The sequence below is a fragment of the Hoplias malabaricus genome, chromosome 13 (assembly GCF_029633855.1).
Source record: "Hoplias malabaricus isolate fHopMal1 chromosome 13, fHopMal1.hap1, whole genome shotgun sequence".
Taxonomy (NCBI): domain Eukaryota; kingdom Metazoa; phylum Chordata; class Actinopteri; order Characiformes; family Erythrinidae; genus Hoplias; species Hoplias malabaricus.
This window is the reverse complement of record NC_089812.1, coordinates 3,419,752-3,429,421: the sequence shown is the minus strand read 5'-3', so window position 1 is coordinate 3,429,421 and position 9,670 is coordinate 3,419,752.

The window sequence follows — 9,670 nt, the reverse complement described above, 5'->3', positions numbered from 1 at the left end:
TCTCAATAGGTTTATTGGTGTTGAATATATTGGAATTAAATTTATGAACTTGTTATACGTCCAATAAAGCAAAATACAGATGCAGTGTTTAGTATATTGGACTGACTAGGCTTTTCTTATCTCACCCTTCTACTCATGGGTTTACCTAGCTTCACTGGAAGTAGGAATCACATCATGAAATTTACAGTTATACATTTTATGCAGCACAGCATGTCTCTATATCTCAGCTTTGGGATATGGTAGGGCAAAAATTACCACACCACTCTCTTCATCAGGACCTCCCTGACACACGGTGTGAGTTTGAAGAAGATCTGAGGAGGTCACTTTTTTCACCCAAAAAAAACACTAAGGGGTACCCCTTTGTGTTTTTTTAGACTAAACTTTTGACCGTCTCAGATTTCTTTCAAACTCACGATGTTGATTAAGCAGGTCCTGACTTACACAGGGGTGTGATTATTTTCAGCCTGTCTCATCTCAAAGCTGAGATATGAGGACTTACATAACTGGGATTTTCTCTCAATAGGTTTATTGGTGTTGAATATACTGGAATTAAATTTCTGAAAATGTTACATGTCCAATAAAGCAAAATACAGATGCAGTGTAGAGTATAATGGACTGACTAGGCTTTTCTTATCTCACCCTTCTACTCATGGGTTTACCTAGCTTCACTGGAAGTAGGAATCCCATCATGAAATTTACAGTTATACATTTTATGCAGCACAACATGTCCCTATATCTCAGTTTTGGGATGTGGTAGGGCAAAAATTACCACACCACTCTCTTCGTCAGGACCTCCCTGACACACGGTGTGAGTTTGAAGAAGAGCTGAGGAGGTCACTTTTTTCACCCAAAAAAAACACTAAGGGGTACCTCTTTGTGTTTTTTTAGACTAAATTTTTGACCGTCTCAGATTTCTTCCAAACTCACGATGTTGATTAAGCAGGTCCTGACTTATACAGGGGTGTGATTATTTTCAGCCTGTCTCAGCCCAAAGCTGAGATATGAGGACTTACGTAACTGGGATTTTCTCTCAATAGGTTTATTGGTGTTGAATATATTGGAATTAAATTTATGAACTTGTTATACGTCCAATAAAGCAAAATACAGATGCAGTGTTTAGTATATTGGACTGACTAGGCTTTTCTTATCTCACCCTTCTACTCATGGGTTTACCTAGCTTCACTGGAAGTAGGAATCGCATCATGAAATTTACAGTTATACATTTTATGCAGCACAGCATGTCTCTATATCTCAGCTTTGGGATATGGTAGGGCAAAAATTACCACACCACTCTCTTCATCAGGACCTCCCTGACACACGGTGTGAGTTTGAAGAAGATCTGAGGAGGTCACTTTTTTCACCCAAAAAAAACACTAAGGGGTACCCCTTTGTGTTTTTTTAGACTAAACTTTTGACCGTCTCAGATTTCTTTCAAACTCACGATGTTGATTAAGCAGGTCCTGACTTACACAGGGGTGTGATTATTTTCAGCCTGTCTCATCTCAAAGCTGAGATATGAGGACTTACATAACTGGGATTTTCTCTCAATAGGTTTATTGGTGTTGAATATACTGGAATTAAATTTCTGAAAATGTTACATGTCCAATAAAGCAAAATACAGATGCAGTGTAGAGTATAATGGACTGACTAGGCTTTTCTTATCTCACCCTTCTACTCATGGGTTTACCTAGCTTCACTGGAAGTAGGAATCCCATCATGAAATTTACAGTTATACATTTTATGCAGCACAACATGTCCCTATATCTCAGTTTTGGGATGTGGTAGGGCAAAAATTACCACACCACTCTCTTCGTCAGGACCTCCCTGACACACGGTGTGAGTTTGAAGAAGATCTGAGGAGGTCACTTTTTTCACCCAAAAAAAACACTAAGGGGTACCCCTTTGTGTTTTTTTAGACTAAACTTTTGACCGTCTCAGATTTCTTCCAAACTCACGATGTTGATTAAGCAGGTCCTGACTTACACAGGGGTGTGATTATTTTCAGCCTGTCTCATCCCAAAGCTGAGATATGAGGACTTACGTAACTGGGATTTTCTCTCAATAGGTTTATTGGTGTTGAATATATTGGAATTAAATTTATGAACTTGTTATACGTCCAATAAAGCAAAATACAGATGCAGTGTAGAGTATAATGGACTGACTAGGCTTTTCTTATCTCACCCTTCTACTCATGGGTTTACCTAGCTTCACTGGAAGTACGAATCCCATCATGAAATTTACAGTTATACATTTTATGCAGCACAACATGTCCCTATATCTCAGTTTTGGGATGTGGTAGGGCATAAATTACCACACCACTCTCTTCGTCAGGACCTCCCTGACACACGGTGTGAGTTTGAAGAAGAGCTGAGGAGGTCACTTTTTTCACCCAAAAAAAAACACTAAGGGGTACCCCTTTGTTTTTTTTTTAGACTAAATTTTTGACCGTCTCAGATTTCTTCCAAACTCACAATGTTGATTAAGCAGGTCCTGACTTACACAGGGGTGTGATTATTTTCAGCCTATCTCATCCCAAAGCTGAGATATGATTACTTACATAACTGGGATTTTCTCTCAATAGGTTTATTGGTGTTGAATATACTGGAATTAAATATCTGAAAATGTTACATGTCCAATAAAGCAAAATACAGATGCAGTGTAGAGTATAATGGACTGACTAGGCTTTTCTTATCTCACCCTTCTACTCATGGGTTTACCTAGCTTCACTGGAAGTAGGAATCCCATCATGAAATTTACAGTTATACATTTTATGCAGCACAACATGTCCCTATATCCCAGTTTTGGGATGTGGTAGGGCAAAAATTACCACACCACTCTCTTCGTCAGGACCTCCCTGACACACGGTGTGAGTTTGAAGAAGAGCTGAGGAGGTCACTTTTTTCACCCAAAAAAAACACTAAGGGGTACCTCTTTGTGTTTTTTTAGACTAAATTTTTGACCGTCTCAGATTTCTTCCAAACTCACGATGTTGATTAAGCAGGTCCTGACTTATACAGGGGTGTGATTATTTTCAGCCTGTCTCAGCCCAAAGCTGAGATATGAGGACTTACGTAACTGGGATTTTCTCTCAATAGGTTTATTGGTGTTGAATATATTGGAATTAAATTTATGAACTTGTTATACGTCCAATAAAGCAAAATACAGATGCAGTGTTTAGTATATTGGACTGACTAGGCTTTTCTTATCTCACCCTTCTACTCATGGGTTTACCTAGCTTCACTGGAAGTAGGAATCGCATCATGAAATTTACAGTTATACATTTTATGCAGCACAGCATGTCTCTATATCTCAGCTTTGGGATATGGTAGGGCAAAAATTACCACACCACTCTCTTCATCAGGACCTCCCTGACACACGGTGTGAGTTTGAAGAAGATCTGAGGAGGTCACTTTTTTCACCCAAAAAAAACACTAAGGGGTACCCCTTTGTGTTTTTTTAGACTAAACTTTTGACCGTCTCAGATTTCTTTCAAACTCACGATGTTGATTAAGCAGGTCCTGACTTACACAGGGGTGTGATTATTTTCAGCCTGTCTCATCTCAAAGCTGAGATATGAGGACTTACATAACTGGGATTTTCTCTCAATAGGTTTATTGGTGTTGAATATACTGGAATTAAATTTCTGAAAATGTTACATGTCCAATAAAGCAAAATACAGATGCAGTGTAGAGTATAATGGACTGACTAGGCTTTTCTTATCTCACCCTTCTACTCATGGGTTTACCTAGCTTCACTGGAAGTAGGAATCCCATCATGAAATTTACAGTTATACATTTTATGCAGCACAACATGTCCCTATATCTCAGTTTTGGGATGTGGTAGGGCAAAAATTACCACACCACTCTCTTCGTCAGGACCTCCCTGACACACGGTGTGAGTTTGAAGAAGATCTGAGGAGGTCACTTTTTTCACCCAAAAAAAACACTAAGGGGTACCCCTTTGTGTTTTTTTAGACTAAACTTTTGACCGTCTCAGATTTCTTCCAAACTCACGATGTTGATTAAGCAGGTCCTGACTTACACAGGGGTGTGATTATTTTCAGCCTGTCTCATCCCAAAGCTGAGATATGAGGACTTACGTAACTGGGATTTTCTCTCAATAGGTTTATTGGTGTTGAATATATTGGAATTAAATTTATGAACTTGTTATACGTCCAATAAAGCAAAATACAGATGCAGTGTAGAGTATAATGGACTGACTAGGCTTTTCTTATCTCACCCTTCTACTCATGGGTTTACCTAGCTTCACTGAAAGTAGGAATCCCATCATGAAATTTACAGTTATACATTTTATGCAGCACAACATGTCCCTATATCTCAGTTTTGGGATGTGGTAGGGCAAAAATTACCACACCACTCTCTTCGTCAGGACCTCCCTGACACACGGTGTGAGTTTGAAGAAGATCTGAGGAGGTCACTTTTTTCACCCAAAAAAAACACTAAGGGGTACCCCTTTGTGTTTTTTTAGACTAAACTTTTGACCGTCTCAGATTTCTTCCAAACTCACGATGTTGATTAAGCAGGTCCTGACTTACACAGGGGTGTGATTATTTTCAGCCTGTCTCATCCCAAAGCTGAGATATGAGGACTTACGTAACTGGGATTTTCTCTCAATAGGTTTATTGGTGTTGAATATATTGGAATTAAATTTATGAACTTGTTATACGTCCAATAAAGCAAAATACAGATGCAGTGTAGAGTATAATGGACTGACTAGGCTTTTCTTATCTCACCCTTCTACTCATGGGTTTACCTAGCTTCACTGGAAGTAGGAATCCCATCATGAAATTTACAGTTATACATTTTATGCAGCACAACATGTCCCTATATCTCAGTTTTGGGATGTGGTAGGGCAAAAATTACCACACCACTCTCTTCGTCAGGACCTCCCTGACACACGGTGTGAGTTTGAAGAAGATCTGAGGAGGTCACTTTTTTCACCCAAAAAAAAAACACTAAGGGGTACCCCTTTGTTTTTTTTTTAGACTAAATTTTTGACCGTCTCAGATTTCTTCCAAACTCACGATGTTGATTAAGCAGGTCCGGACTTACACAGGGGTGTTATTATTTTCAGCCTGTCTCAGCCCAAAGCTGAGATATGAGGACTTACGTAACTGGGATTTTCTCTCAATAGGTTTATTGGTGTTGAATATATTGGAATTAAATTTATGAACTTGTTATACGTCCAATAAAGCAAAATACAGATGCAGTGTTTAGTATATTGGACTGACTAGGCTTTTCTTATCTCACCCTTCTACTCATGGGTTTACCTAGCTTCACTGGAAGTAGGAATCGCATCATGAAATTTACAGTTATACATTTTATGCAGCACAGCATGTCTCTATATCTCAGCTTTGGGATATGGTAGGGCAAAAATTACCACACCACTCTCTTCATCAGGACCTCCCTGACACACGGTGTGAGTTTGAAGAAGATCTGAGGAGGTCACTTTTTTCACCCAAAAAAAACACTAAGTTTTTGTAGACTAAACTTTTGACCGTCTCAGATTTCTTCCAAACTCACGATGTTGATTAAGCAGGTCCTGACTTACACAGGGGTGTGATTATTTTCAGCCTGTCTCATCCCAAAGCTGAGATATGAGGACTTACGTAACTGGGATTTTCTCTCAATAGGTTTATTGGTGTTGAATATATTGGAATTAAATTTATGAACTTGTTATACGTCCAATAAAGCAAAATACAGATGCAGTGTTTAGTATATTGGACTGACTAGGCTTTTCTTATCTCACCCTTCTACTCATGGGTTTACCTAGCTTCACTGGAAGTAGGAATCGCATCATGAAATTTACAGTTATACATTTTATGCAGCACAGCATGTCTCTATATCTCAGCTTTGGGATATGGTAGGGCAAAAATTACCACACCACTCTCTTCATCAGGACCTCCCTGACACACGGTGTGAGTTTGAAGAAGATCTGAGGAGGTCACTTTTTTCACCCAAAAAAAACACTAAGTTTTTGTAGACTAAACTTTTGACCGTCTCAGATTTCTTCCAAACTCACGATGTTGATTAAGCAGGTCCTGACTTACACAGGGGTGTGATTATTTTCAGCCTGTCTCATCCCAAAGCTGAGATATGAGGACTTACGTAACTGGGATTTTCTCTCAATAGGTTTATTGGTGTTGAATATATTGGAATTAAATTTATGAACTTGTTATACGTCCAATAAAGCAAAATACAGATGCAGTGTAGAGTATAATGGACTGACTAGGCTTTTCTTATCTCACCCTTCTACTCATGGGTTTACCTAGCTTCACTGAAAGTAGGAATCCCATCATGAAATTTACAGTTATACATTTTATGCAGCACAACATGTCCCTATATCTCAGTTTTGGGATGTGGTAGGGCAAAAATTACCACACCACTCTCTTCGTCAGGACCTCCCTGACACACGGTGTGAGTTTGAAGAAGATCTGAGGAGGTCACTTTTTTCACCCAAAAAAAACACTAAGGGGTACCCCTTTGTGTTTTTTTAGACTAAACTTTTGACCGTCTCAGATTTCTTTCAAACTCACAATGTTGATTAAGCAGGTCCTGACTTACACAGGGGTGTGATTATTTTCAGCCTGTCTCATCCCAAAGCTGAGATATGAGGACTTACGTAACTGGGATTTTCTCTCAATAGGTTTATTGGTGTTGAATATATTGGAATTAAATTTATGAACTTGTTATACGTCCAATAAAGCAAAATACAGATGCAGTGTAGAGTATAATGGACTGACTAGGCTTTTCTTATCTCACCCTTCTACTCATGGGTTTACCTAGCTTCACTGAAAGTAGGAATCCCATCATGAAATTTACAGTTATACATTTTATGCAGCACAACATGTCCCTATATCTCAGTTTTGGGATGTGGTAGGGCAAAAATTACCACACCACTCTCTTCGTCAGGACCTCCCTGACACACGGTGTGAGTTTGAAGAAGATCTGAGGAGGTCACTTTTTTCACCCAAAAAAAAAACACTAAGGGGTACCCCTTTGTTTTTTTTTTAGACTAAATTTTTGACCGTCTCAGATTTCTTCCAAACTCACGATGTTGATTAAGCAGGTCCGGACTTACACAGGGGTGTGATTATTTTCAGCCTGTCTCAGCCCAAAGCTGAGATATGAGGACTTACGTAACTGGGATTTTCTCTCAATAGGTTTATTGGTGTTGAATATATTGGAATTAAATTTATGAACTTGTTATACGTCCAATAAAGCAAAATACAGATGCAGTGTTTAGTATATTGGACTGACTAGGCTTTTCTTATCTCACCCTTCTACTCATGGGTTTACCTAGCTTCACTGGAAGTAGGAATCGCATCATGAAATTTACAGTTATACATTTTATGCAGCACAGCATGTCTCTATATCTCAGCTTTGGGATATGGTAGGGCAAAAATTACCACACCACTCTCTTCATCAGGACCTCCCTGACACACGGTGTGAGTTTGAAGAAGATCTGAGGAGGTCACTTTTTTCACCCAAAAAAAACACTAAGTTTTTGTAGACTAAACTTTTGACCGTCTCAGATTTCTTCCAAACTCACGATGTTGATTAAGCAGGTCCTGACTTACACAGGGGTGTGATTATTTTCAGCCTGTCTCATCCCAAAGCTGAGATATGAGGACTTACGTAACTGGGATTTTCTCTCAATAGGTTTATTGGTGTTGAATATATTGGAATTAAATTTATGAACTTGTTATACGTCCAATAAAGCAAAATACAGATGCAGTGTTTAGTATATTGGACTGACTAGGCTTTTCTTATCTCACCCTTCTACTCATGGGTTTACCTAGCTTCACTGGAAGTAGGAATCGCATCATGAAATTTACAGTTATACATTTTATGCAGCACAGCATGTCTCTATATCTCAGCTTTGGGATATGGTAGGGCAAAAATTACCACACCACTCTCTTCATCAGGACCTCCCTGACACACGGTGTGAGTTTGAAGAAGATCTGAGGAGGTCACTTTTTTCACCCAAAAAAAACACTAAGGGGTACCCCTTTGTGTTTTTTTAGACTAAACTTTTGACCGTCTCAGATTTCTTCCAAACTCACGATGTTGATTAAGCAGGTCCTGACTTACACAGGGGTGTGATTATTTTCAGCCTGTCTCATCCCAAAGCTGAGATATGAGGACTTACGTAACTGGGATTTTCTCTCAATAGGTTTATTGGTGTTGAATATATTGGAATTAAATTTATGAACTTGTTATACGTCCAATAAAGCAAAATACAGATGCAGTGTAGAGTATAATGGACTGACTAGGCTTTTCTTATCTCACCCTTCTACTCATGGGTTTACCTAGCTTCACTGAAAGTAGGAATCCCATCATGAAATTTACAGTTATACATTTTATGCAGCACAACATGTCCCTATATCTCAGTTTTGGGATGTGGTAGGGCAAAAATTACCACACCACTCTCTTCGTCAGGACCTCCCTGACACACGGTGTGAGTTTGAAGAAGATCTGAGGAGGTCACTTTTTTCACCCAAAAAAAACACTAAGTTTTTGTAGACTAAACTTTTGACCGTCTCAGATTTCTTCCAAACTCACGATGTTGATTAAGCAGGTCCTGACTTACACAGGGGTGTGATTATTTTCAGCCTGTCTCATCCCAAAGCTGAGATATGAGGACTTACGTAACTGGGATTTTCTCTCAATAGGTTTATTGGTGTTGAATATATTGGAATTAAATTTATGAACTTGTTATACGTCCAATAAAGCAAAATACAGATGCAGTGTAGAGTATAATGGACTGACTAGGCTTTTCTTATCTCACCCTTCTACTCATGGGTTTACCTAGCTTCACTGAAAGTAGGAATCCCATCATGAAATTTACAGTTATACATTTTATGCAGCACAACATGTCCCTATATCTCAGTTTTGGGATGTGGTAGGGCAAAAATTACCACACCACTCTCTTCGTCAGGACCTCCCTGACACACGGTGTGAGTTTGAAGAAGATCTGAGGAGGTCACTTTTTTCACCCAAAAAAAAAACACTAAGGGGTACCCCTTTGTTTTTTTTTTAGACTAAATTTTTGACCGTCTCAGATTTCTTCCAAACTCACGATGTTGATTAAGCAGGTCCGGACTTACACAGGGGTGTGATTATTTTCAGCCTGTCTCAGCCCAAAGCTGAGATATGAGGACTTACGTAACTGGGATTTTCTCTCAATAGGTTTATTGGTGTTGAATATATTGGAATTAAATTTATGAACTTGTTATACGTCCAATAAAGCAAAATACAGATGCAGTGTTTAGTATATTGGACTGACTAGGCTTTTCTTATCTCACCCTTCTACTCATGGGTTTACCTAGCTTCACTGGAAGTAGGAATCGCATCATGAAATTTACAGTTATACATTTTATGCAGCACAGCATGTCTCTATATCTCAGCTTTGGGATATGGTAGGGCAAAAATTACCACACCACTCTCTTCATCAGGACCTCCCTGACACACGGTGTGAGTTTGAAGAAGATCTGAGGAGGTCACTTTTTTCACCCAAAAAAAACACTAAGTTTTTGTAGACTAAACTTTTGACCGTCTCAGATTTCTTCCAAACTCACGATGTTGATTAAGCAGGTCCTGACTTACACAGGGGTTTGATTATTTTCAGCCTGTCTCATCCCAAAGCT